Source organism: Sparus aurata, chromosome 3 (assembly GCF_900880675.1).
Source record: "Sparus aurata chromosome 3, fSpaAur1.1, whole genome shotgun sequence".
NCBI classification, from domain to species: Eukaryota; Metazoa; Chordata; class Actinopteri; order Spariformes; family Sparidae; genus Sparus; species Sparus aurata.
Window position 1 is genome coordinate 26,652,317 of NC_044189.1, and position 24,714 is coordinate 26,677,030.

Below are 24,714 nucleotides of genomic sequence, written 5' to 3' on the forward strand. Positions count from 1 at the left end.
AGCACAGGGTGGGTGGCCGTCTTTGTTCTGATTTGGATTCGTCACCGTGTGCCGTGCCTGCAGGGGGTGCTATTTTACATAATTCTTACATAATCTACCTCTGAGCTGGAAAGGGGAATTTCTGGGGATTTCTTACAGCAACAAAATATCAACTCAGAGTGAAGGTCTTATCCTCCGGAGAAGACAGCTTTTAATATTTAGCAGGAAATGCATTTCTCTTTTCCATTTTCTGTCAGCAATCTCCATCTGGCACGCCGTACCTGCCTGTAGCTCATATATCCTGAGTAAACCTATCCCTCAGTGTACTCTAAATAAGTAGGCTGCTTTTCGAGCGCTTCAAAGGTAGGGAGGTGCGGTGAAGGTTGCAACAGGGACCCTCTGAGGCGGCTCTCCAGTTTTTTGAAGAATGCTTTGCCTCTCCGCTTGCCTTTCCACTCACATGAACTTTTAATACGCCTTCAACAGGCGACGGAAATACGTTTTAAATCTATAGCGCTGTGTTTGTTTGCATGTGTTTCCAGTCCCAAGCAGCCCCGGCTTCACAGCAATGCATGCTGATGATGTATAGCAGCCTCACAGCAACAAAAAAAAAAGTTGTACCTCCTCTGTGTTTTAGGCCCTTGTCAGAACTCCTGTCCTCATAAAATATTAACCGCAGTGATGTATGCTGTGGTTTCATATTATGAATCAGCCTGAAAAAGGTGAGCAGATTGGATCCTGCAGATAGAGCCTGGGTTAATTTAAGTCTGCAGCACACCCCCGCCACCAGTATGCACAACACTTCAAATCACTCTAATGTGCAGCCATGCTCACACAATAGCGCTGATCAATAAGTTGTCATGGGCAACGAGGAGCCTTTGACAGCCTTTGATCATGCTACAGTTTTTATGATCATGCCTCGTGTGCGTGAGAAAATTCAGGATCAAAACAGCCCTGCGTCTCTCTTTACCTCCAACACTTGCCTTGTTGCCAGCGGCGACAGGCACATTTGAGAGATTCTGACAGATGTAAACACTGTTCATTAGTTATACAGTCTGTATTAATGAGAACATGGAGAAGCGATTCGTTTTTCTTTTTTTTTTTTCTGGCCATGTAAATTAACCAATTAGCATCGGTGTGATTTTGGTTTGTTGAGCTTCCCCTGAAATCAAAGATGAGGTTGAATCTTGATGAGGGTTACTCGCTCTCGCCTCAACACCCGACCTCTCTATGTGGATTAGACTGATTAGCGGCACTTGATATGTATGCTTTTTAATTGAGCTATTATGCCTTTAAAAAATGGACAAGGCCGCTTATGAGGCGCAGCATCTCGAGCTAGGCAGACTCTGAACATTTTCATTTATCTCTCACAGTGTCGCCTATTCTCTATCAGCCTGTTTCAGTAGGTTATTTAGCCTTCTCTTTAAACTATTGACATTCTTATCCTTTAACTCACATTACACTTGAATGAAACTTGAAATATTATTTTTTCAATAGCACTTCTATGTTAGAATCAAAATCCGTAGATGAGCAAATGTGCATAGCTTGATAACCAACAATTCAATCCTACTTTGTGCAATTCTACTTTGAATGGAAAGCAAAAAGCAACAAGACTAAGGACCTGATGGATGCTGTTCAGATGCAGACAATGTGGTCTGTTCTGTAGCGAAGCTCAGGTATTTGTATCAGTCAGGACTACAGTCGGCCACAGCGTGTAAGATGCTGCATATTAAGTCCAATTATATTCAAACAAGCTCACTAGTTTAGCCAGCCCGGTGGCTGGATAAAGTTGTCTCCTAGAAATTACCTTGCAACAGCAAACGCCACACGGATTACCTTTTCCATCAGCATAATGAGGAAATGTTGTTAATTATCTCCACTAGAGGTAAGCCTAGAGGGCATCCTGTGTATGCTAATCTTGAATACCACTGAGCCCATCAGCCTAATAATGTTTATGCGTATTTATGCCTGTTGGTTCAAGGACCTTTTGGTGTTGCGGTAATTCCCAATTTAATTTAGTGTTAATTTTTATACCACCATTGTCTGCTGAGTCCTTACTTCTCTTAACTAGCCTGAAGGAGACACAAATGATCAACAACCGCCTCAGTTTACCACCAAACACTCGTCTGAAAGCAGTGTTTCCCACACATATATTTTACTTGGGCCACCCATTTTAGCATTTTATTCTTTTATCTTTTCAATCCATCTGACACCATTGGCAATCGATTAACTAGGTGACAATCAGCCCTCGCTCCTCCCCTCGCGTCTACTGTCAATCACACATGCAGAGAAAGAGAAGTGCTCTCTATTATTTCAACCCTCCTGTTAATACATTGATTGTGATGTGACCTCTATTAAATGTAGGGCTACTATTTGTAATTGCACCAGGTTGATGCGATGTCACTCGGGACTAGTGCCACTAGTACACTGCCATTCTTCGGGAAACACTGCTGAACGTATCAGTAAAGTGTTCTTTTGTAAATAATTTCTGTTTTGGGGCTCATCATATACACTTTTTTTTTGGGTCTAAAATCATTAAGTCTTCTATACAATATCTGGTTAAGTTTATGGAAAGAACATGTTGATTTAACACAAAAAAAGCCAGTAGTGTACCGACACCATCCACCCTGACCCTGAAGAAAGTCAAGAAAGCCCGAAACCTGAGTTGGAGTCAATGTGTCAAGGTACAGTTTTTAAAGTCAAGAAAGAACTTTGACGCTTATATAGTTGGTCATTTTGGGAACAAACAACATGATCTCATGGCATGGCATATAAATAGCATGATGCTTTCAAGGGCACGTCCATACATTGTGAAGTGATGGGGCGTTGCAGGAGAGGATGAAGTCAGGGGACATTTATTATCATGGAAATGATAATAAACACAGAGTGCACTAAAAAGGCTTGGATAGGTTTAGTGGCAAATGATAGTTTGCGCTGAAATACGGTTAATTACACTACAAATTTAAAAAAGAGGACTTTAGAACCCTCTGAATTACCAAGTGATGTAAACTATTAAGTTGAATGAGCTAAAGACTTTTAACGGCTTAAAACTGTTAGTACACTTTACTCTGTAATTCGGAGGTAATCGGTTTCCGCGATTTCTTATAAGCAAAGTCACTGTCAGATTTTACAGTGTATGTTATGTACATGACTTACTGTGGATTAAATACATTATGTAAGTTAATGAGTTAAGTTAAAAGAAAAAGTTAATGGTAACTTTTGGTTCCATGAAGGGCACAGACCCATGTCTTTTAGGCGAAACTTATGTGTTTGACCTGTTCATCCATCCCAGCCTTCTCCTAACATGGATTTGGTCATAGGCTGTTTATACTGCATCACCTGACATATTTTTTCCCTTTGTGACTAAAACTGCACCCAAAAAGCTATAGGCAACTGCATTCAATGAAACACAGAAATCATAAAATGACTGAAGACAATAGCTGGATCTCATGACCAATGCTCAGTTTTTACTGGTGAAGACAGTTCTGTTTTGTAAACACAAACAGGTTCGGTAAGAGCAGGGTTTTGATCGTAATCCGCAACCACAGAAAAGCAATTAATCAATGTGAGGTTTTCAAGATTTAAAGCAGGGGAAACCTGCTGGGAGCAGAAGGTGCTGATACATAACAGATGTGTCTTGGAGGCTTTTTATTTATCCGCGATCACTATGCGAGAGAACATGTAGCACTCCTCAGAGATCTACTCTATTTATATCGCAATAAAATGAAAGAATGGCATTCTTTTTCGTTCAGTCAGCCCCATAAATCCTCCAGATGTCGATGCGGGACTGATCCCATCAGTGTCGATATATTCATTGTCACAGTTATTATCGTATATCATGAGACAGCAGCTCACCCTCAGGTCACGTTTGAACCGGAGAGCTTGTTTCACGGGAGGGGAGGCAGGTAAAGCTTGACTGACTGGTGATTTTCATTTTGCTCACTTCCCTCGCAATCGCTCCGCTGGATAGCGGCAAAAATATTAAGTCTTTGCTTTTGATGCACTCTGGAGGCAATGGGAGCAATAGAATAAGTTAATTCCAATTTGCGAGGAGCGAAGTGAAATCGCCAGGGTAGCTACAGGAGATCACTAGCCACCAGAGATAAGGAAAAACTCAATAATGGCGGTATTATCCTGTAAGCTGATTACCAGCCCCTATGAGATGTCTAGGCCTAATCTGACAAAGAGATTGTGTGTGTTTACTTGGATGATGAGAAAGTTAGAGGTGTGATTAACATCTTTGCCGGAACCAACAGTGAAGAAACTTTCTTTTTTTTTTTTTTTTTCATTTCTGAGGACTCGGGTCATTTGATTAACTGGAGGTGAGGATTCGTCTGTTTCATTTCCTTCCCTCTGTGTTCTTTTTCTGCAGCGCGGCTTTGATAGCAGCATCGGTGACACAGACAAATTTAGCTGTTTGATCAATGAAAATGAAAGCCGCACAGTTTGAAAGCCACACAGGCGCTGGTTTGTGCCTCCATTTGTAAGAAATGAGATGGAGTCTGCCACGCTGTGAAGCTCAGCGGGGGAATCTAGCACAACAGTGAATCAAAGGTGGAGTAACACAGCCAGCCGCAAAACCAAATCCTACATCTCAGCTATATACCACATACTGTATATTTGCACAGGGATATTTTTTCCAACTATTTATGGCCCTTTTACTTGAGGTTATGTAGTGTTTTAGATCACAGCTTGTAAACGACAGAACCATTTTGTTATAGCTACTGTTTAGATTCTTACCGGTACCAGTACAGGTGTGTAAATACAAGGTAGAAAGACAAGAGGTTAAGAAAATGGTCATTGATAGGAACTGTCCTGTAAATACTCATATATTATAATATTACGATCCAGATGTATAGTGCCCTACACCAGGTTTTTATCAAGGTACATGTCCTATTGACAACCCTAAATTCTCAGCTGACTCCCGGGAATGAAATGTATTTGTTCGGAGCCAGAACGAAAACAATGAAGCTTAGCATAAGTTCAATCCAGAAGAGTGTTTTTATGCTGGTCATCATTCATTTTTCTCCCACTCCCTCTGTCTCTCTCTTCTCCCGTTTCTGTCATGATCGGCTGACCGTGGGTGTCGCTGCCGCCGCCAGTTGTCGTTTTGGTGCGAATCCTCGCAACCCTCCCGCAACCGGTTCACCTCGACCGCCCCAGATATGAGCTCGACAAAAGACCCCTTCCTCCTCCCATCCCTCCAGGTCTCATCCATTCTCTTCGTCCGATCATCTCCACCAGTACCAGTGTCTACAACAGAGGGGCGTCCTTGAAAGACTATTTATCTCTTCCAGTGGAGCATCATGGGGCCTTATTTCAGGAAAAATGAGTATGGGAGTAAATTGTGACAGACAAATCATTTTTTGATCCTCTTTGAATTGTGCCATGAACCACACATATGATGTTTGTTGATTTTAAACTTGAGAACGTTGTAGATTGTTATAAAACTTAAGACTGTGAAAGCAAGTGACGTCTCATTTAACCAGTGTTGGGAGTAATGCTCTACAAAGTAACGCGCTACTGTAATTCCACTACTTTTAGCGGTAACAAGCAGACAAGAAGACAGTGTTACACCATCCTGTTCGGCTCCCAGGCCGTGGTCGGGAAGCACAGGGGAGATGATTTCCTCCAGGGCCGAAGTTTGTGTTTACCTCCATGGTGAACCCCCTTCACATGTTGTGTTGGTCGGTAAATAATACCAGGGAGCTTTGCTGTATCTTGAGGAGCCGTTGCCTTTATTCCACAGTGAAACTGTAGCCTATACTGTTACCTCCTTCGTTTTCCTTCCTCCCCCATTCATTCACTGTCCGCACATACGCACGCTCCCTCACTCTCGCTCGCATGCACACACCTCACGCACCACCCTATTCCTGAAAGGGGCTACGCCTCTCTTACAACAACAGATAGGCCTACTTTAGCTGCTTCTTATCAAACGTCGCAGGACCTTATGGAGGCACAATGATACACCAATCGAATCAATCAGTCAGCATCAAACCACAGCATGGCCGACAGCGCGGCTAGAATGAGCTTTCTCTCCTGGAAGTATGGACATTACTTTTCACTCGGCGAAATTAAAGACAAAAATGTAGTGGTGAGTTGTCAATTATGTGCAGGTATAAAGTATAAAATATATCTACATCAAAGAGTAGCAATTCAAAACTTATGAAGCACCTGTCGAAGCGACACGCTTCGACAAAGCTAGTCCATTAAAGCAGTGGTCCCCAACCTTTTTTGCACTATGGACCGGTTTCATGTACGACATAATTTGACGGGGGGGGGGGGTCCGTGACTGGAACAGGTATGTGTCAAAGCGCGCCAAGGGGAACAGACGGATGTTGTTAAAAGAGAATCCGTTTTTCAAAATAAAACAACTTTCCGAGTATGATCGTCAATATAACGGAAATAAAATAATGTATTGATTCTTTCTCTGCGGCCTGGTGGTTGGGGACCACTGCCTTAAAGTATTAAAAGGGACTTTTTTGCTACTGCTTGATCTGAAGGCCTGTTGCCCTGTTGATTACAATAAATAGGTCTAAAAATTATGTTTATTGTGTTTGACTGTTCAGTTCATATTTACATTTGAAAAGCAGACATAAAAGTAACTTAAAAGTTACTTTCCCTAGTAACTAATTACTTTTGATATTCAGTAATTGGTGAAGTAATTTAATTACTTTTAAAAGAAGTAACTAGTAACTGTAACTAATTACTAATTCTCGGTAACTTGCCCAACACTGAATTTAACAAAGTTGGTCCTGTATATTAGCTAGCTTACAGAACTGACAAACTCTCCTTTAACATAACTGCACCTGTCAAGAAGGCCGGACTTGAAGTGATTTCCAGCTTTTTATATACATTTCCTGTGGTGGGCCACGTTGCTGTTGAGCCAGGCGATGTCGTTCATTGAGCCTGTCCACACTACAAACTACATGATATTTTACCTTCAATACAACAAACTGTGACTTTCTTGACTTGATATATTATCGTTGAAATTGTCGTAATGCGTAAATCATGGCACAATTTTGAACAGGATCTACAATGTACATGTCTCTTGTCGTCAGCACATGCGTGACTTTGCCTCTCCATGTATGCACGTTGTTCATTTATAAGGCTCAGCTACAAAAACTACTGAGTTACCTCTTGAGTTGAATTCAAGTATAGCACTTAGCATCTCAGGTCAGAGAACTTTTTGCCGTTAGTTGTACATGTTTTGTTTTTCAAAAGAGAAAAAGAGATCCCAATTATTAATGGGAGGCCATTTTATAAACAAAGGATTGAATCAAAATACCATCCATAGATCCATTATCTTTATGCAATCATGTCGTGATGGAGTCTAATAGCCAAAGATGATTTCAATTTCTCATCTTTATTGCCGACACGTCAATAAATACTCTGGCAATAAGTCTCTCCTGATTGAAATGAAATTATACACAGGGAAGCAATTACAAATAATGTAACAGCTCACAGGATATCTTTAGAAAAATATACAGCAACAGAGTCTTCATAGTCTTCCAATGCTCGATTATCAATTTAGCAGCTTCTTCCAGGGCTCATCATCAACTGCAGATTTGCCAGAATGTGCCTTTACTTTGCCCAACATTTTGAAGATGCTGTCCTGAATAATCCTGAGTCAAAATCCAAATTAAAAAAAGATGTATTATTCTAATTTACAGTGTGCTTTCAGGGTGCACTCTCCTAAATTAATTAATTCCACCAAACTCAAGATAATACCGGACATGCAACCAGTGCTTTGCTGCAATAATGGAGTAATTTATGGGAACTGATATTACACATTGCACGGCTTCAGGTGGGAGTCAGGAGATACCGGACAGCCAAATTTTAACTGACGGAATTAGTGCTGCATTCATGACAAACAGAGTCAAGAGCAAATCAAAACAGCAGCAGGTCAGAAAACAGGGAGACCTTCAAGTAAAATACAATAAAATAAACTGGGAGAAGTCTAATGTTGGTCAACACCTGCATATCTGGAGTTTGGTAAGTTAAGGGGAAAAAAAAGACAAATAGCAGTATTATTGTACCTCATAATGTGAAACTTTCTTCATCTCTTTTTTCCTCTTTTTCATTTTTTCTAAAATCCTAACATAAACCATCGGTCCTGCACTTTAATTAAAACAAGGTCTTCACACATCTTAACTATGCAATTATTTAAAAGGCTGAGTCTAAAAGGGAGGACGTAAGAAGATTTCCAAGTGAACTCAGCCTGAAACACAATGAAAACTGTAATCACAGACTGGAGGTGATACAGCGGCAGGATCTCGCCAGGATCAGGAGGCTCCTCCGAGATGAATGACTGCGCGGTAAGAAGCTCATCGGGGAAGCGGAGAGGCCGGCAGCATTATTAGCCACAGCCGTACGCACTGTGCTTGTGTGCTCGAGTCTTCCCTCTCCGTGGATAGATGAGCTCATTTGCATGTTTGCAAGGTTTCTGGGCTGTGTGGTCAGGTGGCAAGGCAGACGCACACTTTCTCCTAAAAATAACATCCAGTTCTTCTTAATTATGCAAGGAGATGCGCTCAGAATGATGTCAGGGGCAACCAAGGGCCGCACGAAGCTGGTGTTAGAAATTTTTGGGTCTTAATTTTGAAATATATGATAAGGAGCTAATATTACATTATACTGTGATCATTTTTTATGTCATTGAACTGCTATTCTCAAACTCTTGGCCTGTATTAGAGACTGAATGACTAAATAAGATACACTTGTACCAAGCATGATGACTCATTCTTCTAAATAAAGAGCATAAGGGGTAGTCCTAGAAGGGGTATACAACCAGTTTGTCTCAACAAAATCACCTGAATAAATGCAGACGATGTACATTTCTGCAAACGACGGATATGTTTGAACAGTAAAGTTTCTTCGTGTTAATTTCATTCAGTTTTATGTTGTGGTAACATGCTCAAGGTCTGGCTAGAGTTAGGAAAAGATCATGTTTGAGCTTATAATGCCTGGTTTTGTTGCGACCAACAAGGCTGACAAAATGCACCCACGTCCACAGATGTTGGACGCCATCTTGAACAGTCATCTCTTGCTAGTGGTTTCCCACATGCAAATGTTGAAACATTGTCTCGAACAGTGGTCTCTGGCTTGGCAGTTGTCCCGCCCAGCTGTGATTACACACCGTTACACTGTTACTACAGATCCAGCCCTATGAGTAATAAGACGAAGCCCCTTTCACACAGAGCAGCGGTGGTTTGCCAATTCTTCGCCGTTGGTCATTCACACATTGCGAAGCACCGCTGGAGTACAGATGATGACGTGATGATGACGTGCGTGTGTTTTCAAGGTGTTTCCCTGGTGTCCCCCCTGTCATTCTACACCCGCAGATAAGTTAAAATCATATGGATGCTGTTTTAATGTGTCGTGATTGAGATCCTGACCCACTAAACATACTGGAAAGTGACAAAGTTGTGCAGTTAACAGACCATCCGATAGACAATCCCTCCATACACGCAGCCGGCTCATCCATTCACACTGGTTCAGTTTGCCAATACTGCGCCTCTGATACTATCAGTGGAGTATACAGAAGTTATTGAAATGTTACATAAATGTTTAATTTAAAAAATAAAAATAAAAATCGAAGTTTCTATCGAACCGTGGGTCAAAAATGGTGATATACACCGAATCCTGAGTCTGGTGTATCGTTACGGGCCTAATATATATGCTGACATTTCAATTAGCAAATAACACACATTTGGGTCTAACACATAGACCCAAAACATTCCATGAAATATCATAATTTATTAACCAGTGGCTTCTGCCATTTTTCTGTGTATTAAATTAAATAAGTGCCCAGTTGTATAGACTAAAGTGGTGGGATTGCGGTAACAATTCAAAGATTATGACATAATAACACAAGCTGACAGCTATTATGTCCCTTGTTTCATCTTTACCTCTTCATTTCCCTCCCCTCCTCTCTTCTAGCCACCTGATTGGCCATCCTGCTTACCTCTTTCCTGTCATGTTTCTCTCCTTCCTACCGAAAACGCTCTTTGCTCAAGGATTTTAGTGTGTGTGAGACCCATCTTAACTAAGATGTCTGATGACACATGTTGCAATTGTGTCTATGTGTGCTTGTGTTATCTGCCAATCTGCCTGGGTGAAGGTAGCAGTGAAATGACATTGATTTGGGCCTTCTCTCAATGAGAAATGGACTGGATTTGATAATGAAGCACTGACACAGCACCCTGAAAAAAGAGTGAGGGGGACTAAACTATTCATTTTAAAACGTGGTCGGTACTTTAATAGCTGGCGATGCCCATGAGCAATGGTATGGTACTCATTGATATTCAAATATAGTAGTAACAAAAGTGGTGCTTTTTTGGCCTGTCATGCTAACAATGACTGCTGATGAGCCACATCTGAAACGGTTTTGTCGTCTGATGGACAGCTAACGATAGCATTAGCTTTACAGAGTGAAAAGTCAGCATAGGCTACCTCACAGCTCTGAATCCCGGGGGGTCCAATTCCACTTTAACGAAGCTTAACATGATGCTTAAAAATGTATGTCTGAAATCTGGGAAATACTTATTTGCTGTCTTCCGGGGCAGTTGGATAAGAGAATTAACAGCACGGGTTATGTACGGGCTGTATGGTAAATATGAAAGGACAGAAAATAGTCGGCTAGCATAGCTTAGCAAAAAGACCGAGAACAGGAGGACACAGCTGGCCAGCTTCTGTCCAAAGCTAAATACTGAAACTTTGGCTTGTAATTTACACCAAAGTGGACAAAGCATCTGCTGTGGTCCAACGGTAGGCTATGTGTCAGACTTTCTTGTCATTAACAGACAGCAGACAAGAGATGCTCATTGGTCGTTTTGCCAACTCACATCATAAACGTTAATTAGCCACGGTTGAATACATGTACAGGTTACAGATGCCATTGGTCAGTTCAATTAACAGCCGCTGTTTAAAACTTTCACCTGCTACAGGTTGCTGAGACACATTTAATTTGTTAGTTCATTTCCAATTAAAACTGAGGCTTTTGCAATTTGAAAACTGCACTGCACAAATCCTGATTTGGTCACAGCCCCCGGGGCCTCTTCCATGAAGGTGCTGTTTGTTTTAACACACTGAAAAATGAATAAATGTTAAAAAGACACACAATGTCACAGACACCGATCCCCCTGCACAGTTCAGCAGTGTTGCAGAGTGGAGCCGAGTGAATGACCCTGCTTCAGCTCGTCATCTGTAGACATTTCAATGTCTGCAGATGACACACTAAACCAAGACACGGTCACGGAAGGTGAATAAATAAATGATCGCACATTTAAAATCTAAAAAGAGCATGCCTTGGAAAATAAGCGAGGGTAAGCCAAGTCCAGTCAGCAGTCATCAATCAGAAAGTGTAAATGGCACTGGTATGCTTAAAGTGTGCGCATGCTGCATCATGCTCCAAGGCTGGACAGGGGCTCTGGTCAGGATAGAGGGGAAGATAAATGGCTCCTAAAAGCAAGATAGTTTGGGGGGAAAATCTGCTGCCCTCTGGTACAAAAACATGGTGCTGAAGTCAAAGAAGAACTCCATCCTTCAAGTTGACAGCAAACCAAAGTGCACGGCCAAACCAGCTGAGACAAAAAGAAGATCTTTATGTTGGACTTCTTCCTTTAAACAAACTCTGTGGATTGATCAGAGGAGGAGTGTTGCATACAGAAGACCTGTTTCGGTCTGAAGGGGGGGAATTAGGGACAAATCACAGATTCACACGGTGGAAAACTCATCCGAAAAACGTCACGGTTGTTATCGAAGCAATAAGTGCAGGGTCTTCACCATTACATAAGCAGAAATTAGCTCCCTTTCATTTTTACCTTTTGCTCGTTACTTCAGCATGTCCAAACGAAATATGGAGAAAATCACATTTGATTTAATAGGTTTTCATTTCAGCCTTCAAGGCAATAAAACTAGAAAATTAGACGGAGCCTGTAGACTTCTGATATTCACGGTATATCCGCCCCAGAAGTCAGCCAGATGCACTTCCAACACTGATTACAGAATTACTGAAGACAGTGTAATTATTCATAACCGCTACAGAAGCCAACTAGCATGTGTGTGGTGCTCTGATGAAGACTTGTGCCCATTTCTTCCGAGGAAGTTTTGGCAGACTACCCAACGAGACTGTGCACAGAAACACTGCTCGGCGAATTAGAATGTATACAGTCATTTGACAGATTTAAGTAGTTGAGAGCGATGATTAATTCTCAATGTTATGAGGAACAATTCAATCCCAGTGCTGTAAAACTACCTCAGTGTGAATGTGTGTATAAGATGTATATAAAGGTATGGATTTATGGAACAGCTCAACATTATGGGAAGCAAGCTGATCCGTCCATATTTTCCGAGAGTGAATGCTGCTTTAGTGCCCATTTCTGTTATTTTCATGCAACATCTGTCGTTGTCGTTGCCATATTTCAGCTCATCATTTGGTTTCACCACCTGCAACTTTGGAAACTATTTTGGTTCACTCTCATCTGTGCCATTCTCATCCCCAGCAGGTGGCTGTTTTTTTCCAAGTGAAAAAAGCTCTAAAAAACCTGCCGTGTGTGACCTTCCCAGCATCAATAGAAGAGAGTTAGCAACTAGCTGGTAAACATAGTGGAGCATTTAGCAGTGGAAGAGCCAGATATTTCCCCCAGGAGCTGATGGAGTCCAGCAGAGCTAAAATTAAATTTGGATTTACAACATGACACCAAATGAATGCTAATGCCGCTCCACAGCTGCTGGTTGCTAACACATTCGCCAAATCATCTCCATTAGATGGTAATGCATCCCATGTTGTGTTTACAGTATGTTTCCGCTGCCCCCAGTGGCCTAGAACAACTGTTGACACTAAACTTTTTGTTCTGCGTTCTGGTGACATTTAAAGAAAGAACATAACAAAATAACAAGTAAAATGCAACAGTTTATGTACCATAGTTTTAATTTTACTGTTAATTCTTGGTAAACAACTCAGAATAATGCTACCTCTTGTGTAAACTTGGGTAAATCTGTGGCTTCAAGCAATATTTATCACTTTAATAAAAAAAAAAAAAAAAATGTTATGCCTCTGCCGTTTAGAGAGTCTGTACACACCTTTCCTTTAAAAATAAAAATTAACAAAAGTTTTAAAGGAAAGGAAACTTGAAAACAAAACAGGAAATCTTGCCAACGTCTGCGCCGATTTGGGTTAAAAACTGTGGGAACAGAAAGGTAGGTATGTTTGATGACGTCATGTTGTGGTGTTACCGTGCTCTAACTAAGTTCAGACTGTTTTTTTATAATAACAGCCAGTGGGTGCGAGGAAGGGCTCCAGTGATTCTGCTGTCAGACACTGATCCACTCATTAACACAAGTGTATGCTTTCCAGAGCCATGGCTCTGATGCACAGTTAGAAGACCTGTGTTTTTTATTTATTAACCTCACCCTGACTACTTACTACAAAGGTTACTAGCTTTTCACATTCCAGACCAACTCTGTTGTAGAGAATTCAGGAAGATGCCAATCGGGGATTTTTATTTTGTGGCCGTGAACATCACACACAGCCTCGCGGCAAACTGAGCCCATTTACACACTTTATGGCTGACTGAAGTAAAAATAGCATGAGCTTTCCTGTGACAATGTGCTGGCACCTCTCTAACACACTGTGAGAGACTCACTTCCCCCAAGAAAGCTGCTAGACTCTGTCTTAAACACAGGTTATCCACAAGACCGCCGTCCTCAAAGGGAAGGCTCTGCTGGTAACACAAGTGCAAGAAGGTGTATGTTAAACACTAAGAGCTTTGACATTATGGCTACTGCATTATGATTGTAATACCTGGCAGGGACATTGGCATTATTAATTAAGTTGGGGGACATCCTTCATGTTAAAACCACAAAAAACACAGAGAGGAAATGTGAGTTGTGTATCTTTTCACTTTGGAATTGATCAAGCTAACTGTTTCCTCTAGCCTCCAATCTTTGCGTGAAGCTGGAGTCAGGACGTATCATCACTGCATCATTGTAATCGCAATGGATCCATCTCTGAAAAATGCACAACTACACCACGTTTCATGCTTCTATAAAAAAAAAAATATACGTTGCATGTTCGACAGCTCATTAACTTGCTTCCAATGCCACCGATGGCTGCAAGAACCCGCGTTGCTTTCGTCTGAGCCAGCGTTAGCTTCTAAGATATCCTCACTCTCGTCTTCAACTGTGTTTATTTCCTTTTAAGGTCAGAGTCTTGGCGTTTTCTTGGATTGGAATTCAGTAATTTAAGGTGGCTTCAGATGATCTAAAGTAGGATTTTCTGTTGTAACCAAGCCAAGGGGACTTGTCCTCTCAGCTCAGCATCATACCCGGACCTCCAGCTCCCTTTGACTGATGGAATTTAGACATCTACACTTTTTTTTCCTGTTTGAAAACTTCATTTCCAAACCCTCACTTGTACAAAAAAAAAATCATTTCTTTTCTTTTTTTGGAAAAAGCATAATAGTCTCTTTTTCACTCCCCACCTGGCTGTACTAAAATTGGCATCTCATTATGTGGCTAAATCGCAAATTTGGCTTGTCTCCGGTATTCTAAAGTGCCGCGGCAGTTGAGCAAAGAGGAGTATTTACATTTCATACCACTCATTATTCCTGGAATGACCTCCAGAGCAAAATTAAGCTACACTCTGGGGCTCTGTGGGTCCAGTCAAGGAGAAGTCCTGCTCGCTGAACGGAGCTTCTGTTTTCCATAGTATGTTTAATTAATGAACTGTTATTAACGGTGGTAGCAGTGGAGCATTAGTGGAAGTAATGATTCCACTGTCAGTAATTATAGCAGCATTAGGCCTGTTTATTATGATTAGTCTGTTCTATGGCAGTGATCTTTTATTTTTCTTACTATTTGTGATCCGTCTATTATTCTTTATTTTTTCCTACCTGTCGTCTGCAGCTTACTCCTCGCTCGTTGCTGCTGCTGCTGGATTGCGATTAAAGTTTGAGCTGTTAATGCGTAAAATGACCCGGGCTGTCTTGGGTAATGCATTGAACGCCGTATGTATATAGTGTAGGAAGAAATCAGACAAGCCATGCTGCAAGAGCTCGAGGCCTGAACACAACAGTTCCTGGAAAAAAAAAATCAACTACAACAACAACAAATCACACAGATTCAGATCATCCTTTGCTCCGCTGTACCGCGTTAACACATTCTGCCTTAGGCTGCCAACACAACACAGCCACAAAGCTTCCTAACGCATCTCTCTCTGCTCTACCCATCAAGATAAAGTACATTGTCGGAACCCGCTTTACATTCTAAATGTCTATTGTGGTCGGAGAACAAAGGGACCAAACATTTGGGAATTAGAGTGAACTTTAAATGCTGGAGCAGCAACACAATGCAGCCCTATTGACTTTGTGTTGTTCAGAGACAAATGCCTTTTGTCCTCCGGAGCACGGCGACGCGAGGCACATTTTATCAGATGGTTTGTGTCCTACGCAGGGCACACCTGTCTGACCTTTTGAAAAAGGACAAAACATCGTGATTGACACGCTCCTGCACCAGTTAGTCAAGATTCACAAGGGTCACGGGTGAATTTTTTCCTCCCCACAGCAAAGAACACAGCTTCTGGTTCATGTGCGTGCAGAGGGATCTCACACTACTCAGGCTAGGTCCCGGTGTGATTTTCCCACTTCATTGTGAAAAGCAGCTGCGCTATCTCTAGATTAAATCACTGTCTTTTCTCACACTTTCCCCGCTCAGCGCTGAACAAAAGACTTAACGTGGATTCTGTTCTGGAGCGAAAATCCTTCGGCTTGAATCGATTCTAGCGTTCATCGTTCTGCACGGGAAAAACGACGTGGACGCATGATCGTCCAGTCAGCCTCGATTCACCTTGCATGAAACAAACACTAAAAGCCTCTCTGATACCTGCTTTTGGTCCTTCTCATGGGTTAAACTTATTTTTCACACCAAAACACACACACACACACACACACACACACACACACACACACACAGGCTGCGTGGAGTGTTGGTGTGCTGCCCCATCACATCCCCTGTGGTATGAAAAATCTGAAACAAAGAGGTGTGATGTACGGCGACGCGCGCATCAAAAGCTTCGGCTAATTTCTCCGCACCTTTTCTCTCCTCGCGCCGGCATGGAACAGGCTTGTTTAGCGACGTGGCGCCAAATAACCTTTTGCTGCAGCGCCGCCATTTTAGCAACAAAAAAAAAAGTTGGCCGGCGCAGGTCTTTTTTCCTCTCCTCTTTTCTCTCTCTCGCTCTCTCCCTTTCACTGTCTGTCTTCTTTTAACAGGCCTGTGCCCACGTAATGCCGAGGCCGACAGTCTTTTTTTTCTCTGGGAGCACCTGGTGAGTTAAAGGCTAGGCCAGGTGGTACACAGCTTTGACTGCCAATTAGAGCGGTGACCGTGTGAGAGCTGCCCGAGATAACTCCTAATTAACAATGGACCTCGGAGGCATAACAATTAGCCTTTCCTTCAAATAAACCCACAGAAAGGATGTATGTCAAGCCCACACACAAAATCTCTCTTCTCCCCTTTTTCAGCTGCCAAACTGAGGACGGGCAAAGACACACAGGAAGTTGCAGCAAGCCCGCATTTGTCCCGACAAGGTCGTGGAACGCTGCGGGCCTGTCAACATGACTGTAAGGAGGATAAAAGGTACAGAGGATGCTTTCCATGGAAGATGACACCCTCGGCCTAACTGATTGCGCCGGAAAACGTTTAGGACAGCGAAGGGGACAATTTGCGGCGAGCGGCTTTGGTTTGACAACAAAGCGGCGAGAGTCACAGAAGGGTTCCCGCGTCAATCAGAAGGAGAGAAATGACGGAGGAAGGAGAACTCCCGAGGATGTTGGGCTACGGAGATGTGTGGCCGTGCTGCCGAGCTAGCCGTCGGCAGGAAGGAACATCTGCTGCACAGTACAGTACGCTTTTTACATAATGCATCCGTCCCTCTTGAAACGCGCCAGCTGTGTGGATCGCCTTCCCCCCTGCTCCTCCGAAGACACCTGCCAATAAGTGTTATCAAACAGGCAAGTCGCAGATAAAAGCCACTCGGCGGTTTTGACAAGCCTAATTGCGGGAGTGATGTGCAGTCTCGGCGTCGCTGATTGCGCTTGGGGGGGGGGGATTAAGACAGCAATCACGGGATGGCTTTCTTTGTTTGGGGGAGTTTAAATTGTCATCTGCGACATCCTCGCGAGCGGGTGAAATGGAGATGTTGTAAATGCTCACATTATCCACATGTGCCCAGGGTATATGAAGTCTGCTCATGCCTGAAACAAAACAACACAAAAAAAAAAAAAAAAGAGAGAAAAAACCCTGAACGGTGCTGAGGAGTTTCTTGGAAAGTAGCCAGGACTGTTAAGTGGAAACAGAGGGCAAATCAAAAAGCCAGGGAGAAGTCCAAGGGGAATACTGTGGAGGGAAAAAGACTGTCTGTGACCGAGCCGAGAGGCCCGGACAGAAAAGACACTAACCATTACTGAAATATACTTGTACATGCCGCAGACACATGCAGACCACCACCCGAGGGACAGGAAACATTTTCTGCCGTTGCAGCTGCAGTCTCGGTCCCAGACCCTGTTGGAAAGCCGTGAACTTAAAGGGCCTGATTGGGTCTGTGGTGAGCCACGGGGATTCCTCTGTCTGGAGCATGGAGTCTGAACGCCGGCGCTGAATAACTGATTACAGACTTAACTCAGCCTTTACGCCACGGCAGCTAAAGACTGGAGGATATACGTTGCAGGAGAGATGTCAGAAGTGGAAGTTGGGATTGTTAGAGAAAAACTCGCACAAACTTTGGCCGAGATGTTAGGCGCCCCTCGTGGAGCGCTGAACGTTTCCGTTTCGCCGTGGCGCTCTTTGAAGTGGAAACGGCGGCGCAAAGTGCGACTGCAAGCTTGATCAGACTTCTCCTTGCGGCGTGTCTTCATCTGGCTGGCAGCTGGCGAGAGTTGCCATGATTCACAGTGACTCATAGCCTCTTCCATGCTCTATTGTTGAAAAGAGCCCACAAAGGACTTCCATTCAGAGGAGCCACACGGATTCTTTAAATGTATATGCAGATGGGACTGACGACCGGAATGATACACACTCTCTCAAAATAGCTCCTCTTGTCTTGTATAGTGTTACAAATGGCAATTGCTTATGGCAACTACACTTTCCAGATGTAATTGGGTTCCTTGATAATGGTTGCCACCAAAGCACCCCATCTCCATCTCTGCCGCCCTCCCCTCTGAATACTGCAGCGCGGTCCCCCACCCCCAAGGTCACGCCATCCAATCTGAGTGGAGCCGTGATGAGGACCCGGCTGAGCTAATGTATTCCACTTGCTTATTATTTATAATGGTGAGGAGAGGTTTCAGCAGGAAAATTAAGCGGCGCGCTGCAGACACCTTCATTAGTAAATGAGGTGACATCTCAGGCAAAATACACAGCAGAGGGGATCATTTCAGAGCTCAGAACCCATGAACGCAGAGTTTACTCACACAGACAGTGAAAACGGAGTGATTAATGTTTACAACAAACTCAAAAGGCTTCCTGTCAGAGGGAAATTGCTGTTTTACTAAATGAGGCTGCTCCACGGACAGCAGACAGTCTCACCCACAGTGCTGTGTGCAGCTCTGATACCTCTCCTCTGCACATCTGCTGTGTATTCAACAGTTGCTCCAGCACACTGGATGGCATATAGTCTTTCTTTTTTCTCTTTTTTCTTCTTCTTTTCTTTCTTTCTCTTTTTTTTTTTTTCCTTTTTGAAGTGAGCGAGCTGGGCAGCGAGTTAGCCAGCAGCCCACACCACAGAGTCTAAGAGGCAAGAAATCAAAAAGCAGCCCTCAAACAGAAGAAGTTGCTTTTCTCTCAACGTGACAGCGGAGAGCGGAGCGGTGCCTTGCATGGAAACACTGGAAAATGGAGAGAAATGCGCGCAGGCACGCTGGAAAGCAGCAAGAGTGTGGCTTATAGAATTAACCGAAAAGTCTTCTTATAAATCTGCAGCTGTGATTTAAGCGTCAGAAGCTCCTTTTATTTATTTATTTTAAATTCGAGAATGAGGTATTAAAAAGGAATTTTGGCAGGAGAAAGTTGCAGAGCAACACCTGGTCAGCACCACTTTAAGACTTTAAGCCTCCGTGCGCGCTCCTCTCTCCGAGGCACTCAGATTAAGGGCTATAATTAGGCTGTAAGGTGACACTAGCCTGCAGGGTTAAAAGCATGCCTCGTTGTTTCGATACTCACTCAAAGTCCAGCCCGGCTCCGCCACCGGAGTCCCGTTATTTCCGCGCTGTGTGGCAGCGGCTCCGCGGAGAGAGCGAGGCGAGCGGATCTCAGCGCCCCGGTCTCAGCGTGAAGGGTCCGATTTAAGAGAGGAGGGGTGGAGGATGGGGATAGGGAAGGTGGGGGACAAGCTCTAAACTGGCAACCCCACACAGCTGCCTTTTTGACTGTAAAAAAAAAAAGAAAAAAAAGAAAAGAAAAAAAGAACGAGAAATAAAGAACAAAAACACCGGGAGGAGGTGTTTGTTCTTCTTCTTCTTCTTTCTTTTTTTTTTGTTATTTCTCACAGCCCTCCTGGAACAAGCGGATCCGTGCAGGAGAAGCAGGAGGAGGAGGAGGTGGAGGAGGATGGGAAGAGTTTCTCGCGTACACCGTTCCTCGCTCGCAGGCAGTGAGACGCATGCATTTTAATTCCTGAGCTCTGACCATGAGGGGCACACAACACTGCTACGCCCCTCAGCATCCTCTCTCTCACAAGCACACGCGCACACGCGCACACTCTCACGGCGGGATTTTTTGGCATGCGTGACCAGGTCCTGCTGTTATAGCCTGCAGCTCATTGCTTGCAGGAATGAACAATAAGCTCCTATAGACTGATAAAGAATTCATCTGCTTTTAATATCCCACATCCGCCTTCTCTTACTGGAACTGCACCGGTCTCATTATATTATTAAACACAGGTAATAACTGACTAGTACAAGCTTTGATTGATAAATCCAATAATCTAGCTGCATGCCCCCCCCCCATTATCTCTCTAATGCCCCCCAAGGGTGCACCTTTAAAGTAAATTGCACAGTCTTTGATCCATAAAATATTTGTGGACTTCTAAATTTGCTGACAGGATCACTGTGGCTCGTTTCCATAAGTGCAGCAGACTAATAGGATAATAGAGGTGAGTGGTGGCTTAGCTGGAGCCGGGTGAACTCACCCAAGCTAAAGTTCACTCAGCCATAATAGCCTCAGGCCTGCAGAGACCTGTTGGTCAGATTTATGCCCCCCGGCCAGGTGACTGCTCACCTTTCTCCCCTTCCCCTGAGGCGACTAAAAAAAGCATTTAGAACTCACGAGGAACGCGGCGGCTCTATGAAAAGCTGCAACACTGACACTAAATCCTCCCCCTGATTCAACATGGCTGTGTAACTAATTATTTCTGACGGCGCTTATCAGTCCACAAAGTACACTAAATGGTATTTTAAGGCCTGTGGATACCTGAAAGGCTTTGAAAGTGCTTTGTTGCCAACACAGACAGAGAGAGAGAGAGAATGTGAATTATCCTTGCAAAGCCTGAGTCCGTGTGATTGAAGTTGGCTGGGCTTTCCTTTTTCTATTTCTTTTTTTTTTTTTTTTTAAGAAACATGAAATACAGTTCCTTCAAAACACCAACAAACCTGCAGGTAAAGATATTTTCTGAACACACAGAGGAATTAAATAGATCAACTCCCGATAGTGATTTAAATCAGTAAACCATAAAAGCATATCAAAAAAAAAAAAAAGAACTACAGAGGGCCCAAGTCACGCTCTTCCCGGTGGACCACCATGGGACCATGGGAAAAATGTTGTACAGCAGTCACTGGAGAGACCAGTCATGTTTCGCTCCTGTTTGAATTGTGCCATGAACTGCACACATGATGTTTTTCTATTGAACAAAAAAGGTTCCTCTGACTTAACTGCAGGTTTCAACATGAGCAGATTTATGATGATTTTCATCTTTTTTTTTTCCTTTTCTGTGCCATGCTGGCATTGGTGACGTGTGTTGAGTGAGACGATATAGTTCACTGAGCGGTTTAAAACAGAAGTAGATGGCATTCCACTTTATTTACCACAAACTCTCTTTACTTCGAAAATCGTCTTTTAAATTGACAAACATCTTATAGTTCACGGCACATTTCGAGGGGGATCTGAATATTGTTTGTGTTTCACTAACATGGTGTCCCATGGGGTCCGCCGGACGGGGCATGACTTTAGCTTTCTTTAGGCCCAAACACATTACACCCCTAGCCCGTACCGTGTCTTACCCTACCATGGTAGGGTGTCCATGAAGGGGTGAGGTTTTTCAGAGGCACACTTCGTAACAAAGGGTTATGAGAGCTCTGTTGATTCAATGTATAACAGTCCTTTTTCTTTATAAGCAGTCCAGTCCCCTGGATGTGATGGTAACAGTTAACATTTCTGCAAACCACAGGTGCATCCAAGGTTGTTAGCTGAGGTGATGGGGGTTGGCGTTATTACAGGTAGGCTGCCAAATGGCCAAATATTTCCATCAGTCCTTGTCACACAAATTGCAGGTTTATGTTTAAGGACAAGTGGACATCTCCAGCGACAAAAACCGGCGATTTTCAGAGGAAGTCGGACCATCTCCATCTATCATTGTGGCAAACAGATATTTTCTGCTCAAACCTACATAGCCAATCGCTTCTAGATTGTCATCTCATTAGCCTAGTGGCTAGCTAGCCAACGTTCATGATGGTTCCGCATTTTGACATATCTTAATGTTGCCTTTCCACCTTTGATGCTACGTGGTGCCCACAATTCAACTAAAGTCCAGCAGTGAAGATGATGCACTTGGTATCACTCTTCTAACGGACCCTTTTCACAGCAGAAATTTTGACTTGTCAAAGCAAGATGGAAAAGCATGGGTGGAATTTATAACATTAATGAAAGCTCACGCACTGACATGGTTTATTGGGTAACCTATTAGAATCCAGCTGTCATTAACGTTACTGGTCCCACCTTGGCTGTTCCTGCTTCGACAAGTCAAGATGGCTGCTGAGAATACATCTATATCAGTGCAGACTGGCAGGGTAGGAGCACGGGTTGCTACTGCTACAGATAATGAAGCAGTGTTCTTTTTTATTGGATGACTTGATCGATAGCGCGAAGTTTTGGACAAATTGCGAGAGTCAGTGCTTTTCTGTCTCTGTCAGAAAAATGGCATTGTGATAACGCCAGGGTTGCCTCATAAATGCATGAGATATCACCACAGCTGAAGACAGCATACTGGAAATGCTCCATCACACCCGCTCACATAAAATGACATGACTACTGATGATGAGGGTCTTTACCTGTTGTTCCATGGAGATAGATTTCAACCACTTCCCCTTGTAAATCTGTTCTGAGGGGCAACGGGGCAAAACTTAGGGTAGGGGTAGAAGTTGGAAAGGGACTGAGCCATACAAAGTTGAAACAAAGTGCATGTGTTGCTTAACCAAGGGCAAGACTATATCTTGCATCAGTGTTACTTTGCATTGCAGCCAGAAGTACGCACATACACTATCGTGGCAGGCCCCGAGGCCTCGGACCCCAGAGGCCCCCCAAAGCAACCGTTCGCATGCAGATAAGTTTTTCATTTGATAGAATGTTTCCTCTCTGGACGGGATTTGCATGCTGTCTCAGGGTTCAACAGATGGGTGGGCACTTGGCTGGATGGGGACTTGACAGAACAGCTGAACATACACGGTGGAATGATGGCTGCTGGCAGTAAGTGTTTGTGTGCTTGCGTGTGTGTGAGGTGCAGACATCGTGGTTTAACTGGCAGTAGGGCAATGGAAATAGAGCAGGATTTGGAGATATGTAACATCTTGTTTTTTCCTCCTTTCGGCACATCTGTGGTAGAAAAGGTGGTGTCTGTGATGCCATTTGTTGCCATGGTGTTTTTCACCAAATGCAGACATGGTCTAAAATATTGTCTGTATATCAGATGCACTTAATATGGCTTTGTGTATTTTCTCTACCTCCAGTTATAAAATTAAAGGTAAATAATATGAAATGTGAAATCCTGCTATCTGGAGTTTTTAGAACATCACACACCTTCATAATTTAAATCACTCCTGTGTGAAATCTATTTGCAGATTACCCTTTACAGAGCTCGTTCCCTTTGCTACACCTCTCTTGGCACAGTTGCAGCTGAGAGCGATAACTAAGGCAGATTTATGGGTTAATAGTCATACTGGTTAATAAATCATGTGTCCTAGATTTAAAAATCCTAAAAGAAAAACGAGCCTCTCAATTCTTATCACTGACAAATTTCCCAAGCCAAAATAAGAGCTGTAGCTAACAGATTTGATCAACTGTAGTAAGCTAGGTAATTAAGATAACAATAGCTAAATGAAGTGGTTACAAATCCTTTGTCAACTGATTTAAAAAAATGTGAATTTCAAGTAAATGATAGTTAATAGGCTATGCTAACTCATTGCTACATACATGAGGCCAAAAGACTGAGGCTAAAGCTGGATGTGTTAGGACATCATTTTGCATCACAGCAGAGCGCTGCCCTTGTATTGTGGTTTGATCATACAATGAAGTAGGAATGTAAGATTATAAACCTTCTTAAGTGGGCTGGTTTTAGTTTTTAACTTGTGTGTCACATGTAGCCATATCACAGGTATCAATTTTTGGTAATCAAGAAAGTAAAGTTCACCAAGTTCAAAAGGATAGGAGATAGCTGCTAACGTTAGCTGCCAACATTAGCCCAAACTGTGGTAGCATGCAGGACCAGCTTTCACACAGCGTGGAAATGTTTCATGGCAGACATTTTGTTTTGTCATGGCAGGAAAGGCTGAGTGTAACAAATGTTGTTAACAATGGCTCTGTGCCATTAAGTTTTCCAGCAAGCTTTGCACAACATCAGGACCATGAAGGCTCACCACAAGCAAATGCAGCCATTTTGCCTTATCAGGTACCTGCTATCACCAGCCTGTGGAGGAGGTCTATAGGCCTACTGCACAGTGGATGTTTCAGTGTGAAGACCATTGTTCTTTTCACATAACTCAAACCCAACAAACTGATTGGTTGATGATGTGCTCCTGGGACTTGACGTAGCACTGGGTTACCTAATTAGGGTTACAAGTTAGTCAGCTGGATATGCTAACGTTTGCTGCGGCTCATTTGCTTTTGTGTTTTTGGTTTTGGAAGAAGTGAATAAAAGGCACCACTTCCCAAAACTCCAGCGGTGAGTATTCCTCTTAGTGCAGCCCCATGCACACCGCTTCAGCGTGTGGAGAAATCCAAAGCTTGACAGCCTGCCATAGTCACAGTTGCTAAGCTAAGATTTGGACTTCTGCTAAAGGAAGAGGTTTAGCAAACTGTCAAGGAAGGCTTGGCTTGTAAAGCACAGCTGCTGTGAGTGTTGCTTCTCCAAAAGTTTTTGGAATTTAGATTAATTGGTTCATTCTTCGATTGACAGCCTGATTTATTTTTCAGTGGCGTGCCTTTGTCCCCAGGTCTTGAAATTTTAATGTAGGGGATAATGTCAGCGCGTAATTACAAAAAAACGGGGCAAGATTGGATTTGTGCACTCTCTGCAGCGCTGCCAATGTTACTCTGAGGACCCGGTACAGGCCAATCAATACTGTGAACATTAACAATTCTCTCCAAATGCTAGCCTGGAGATGTTCAATTAACAATGAATGGAAGATAGATTTTGTGGTCTCAAACTTTGTCAGGATTTGTAACTTCGAATGAGTTTTATTTTTTTAT

The 24,714-nt window shown here is 43.1% G+C and overlaps 1 protein-coding gene across 1 annotated transcript in view; it reads right to left on the reverse strand.

The window, feature by feature from the left end:
* st3gal1 (ST3 beta-galactoside alpha-2,3-sialyltransferase 1) overlaps nt 1-19,700 on the reverse strand; it is an 86,819-nt gene extending 67,119 nt beyond the window's left edge. The window contains exon 1 of the mRNA XM_030412882.1: nt 19,201-19,700. The gene's annotated coding sequence lies outside the window, so the exon portion shown is untranslated. The remainder of the gene's footprint in view (nt 1-19,200) is intronic.
* Between the last annotated feature and the right edge of the window lie 5,014 nt (nt 19,701-24,714).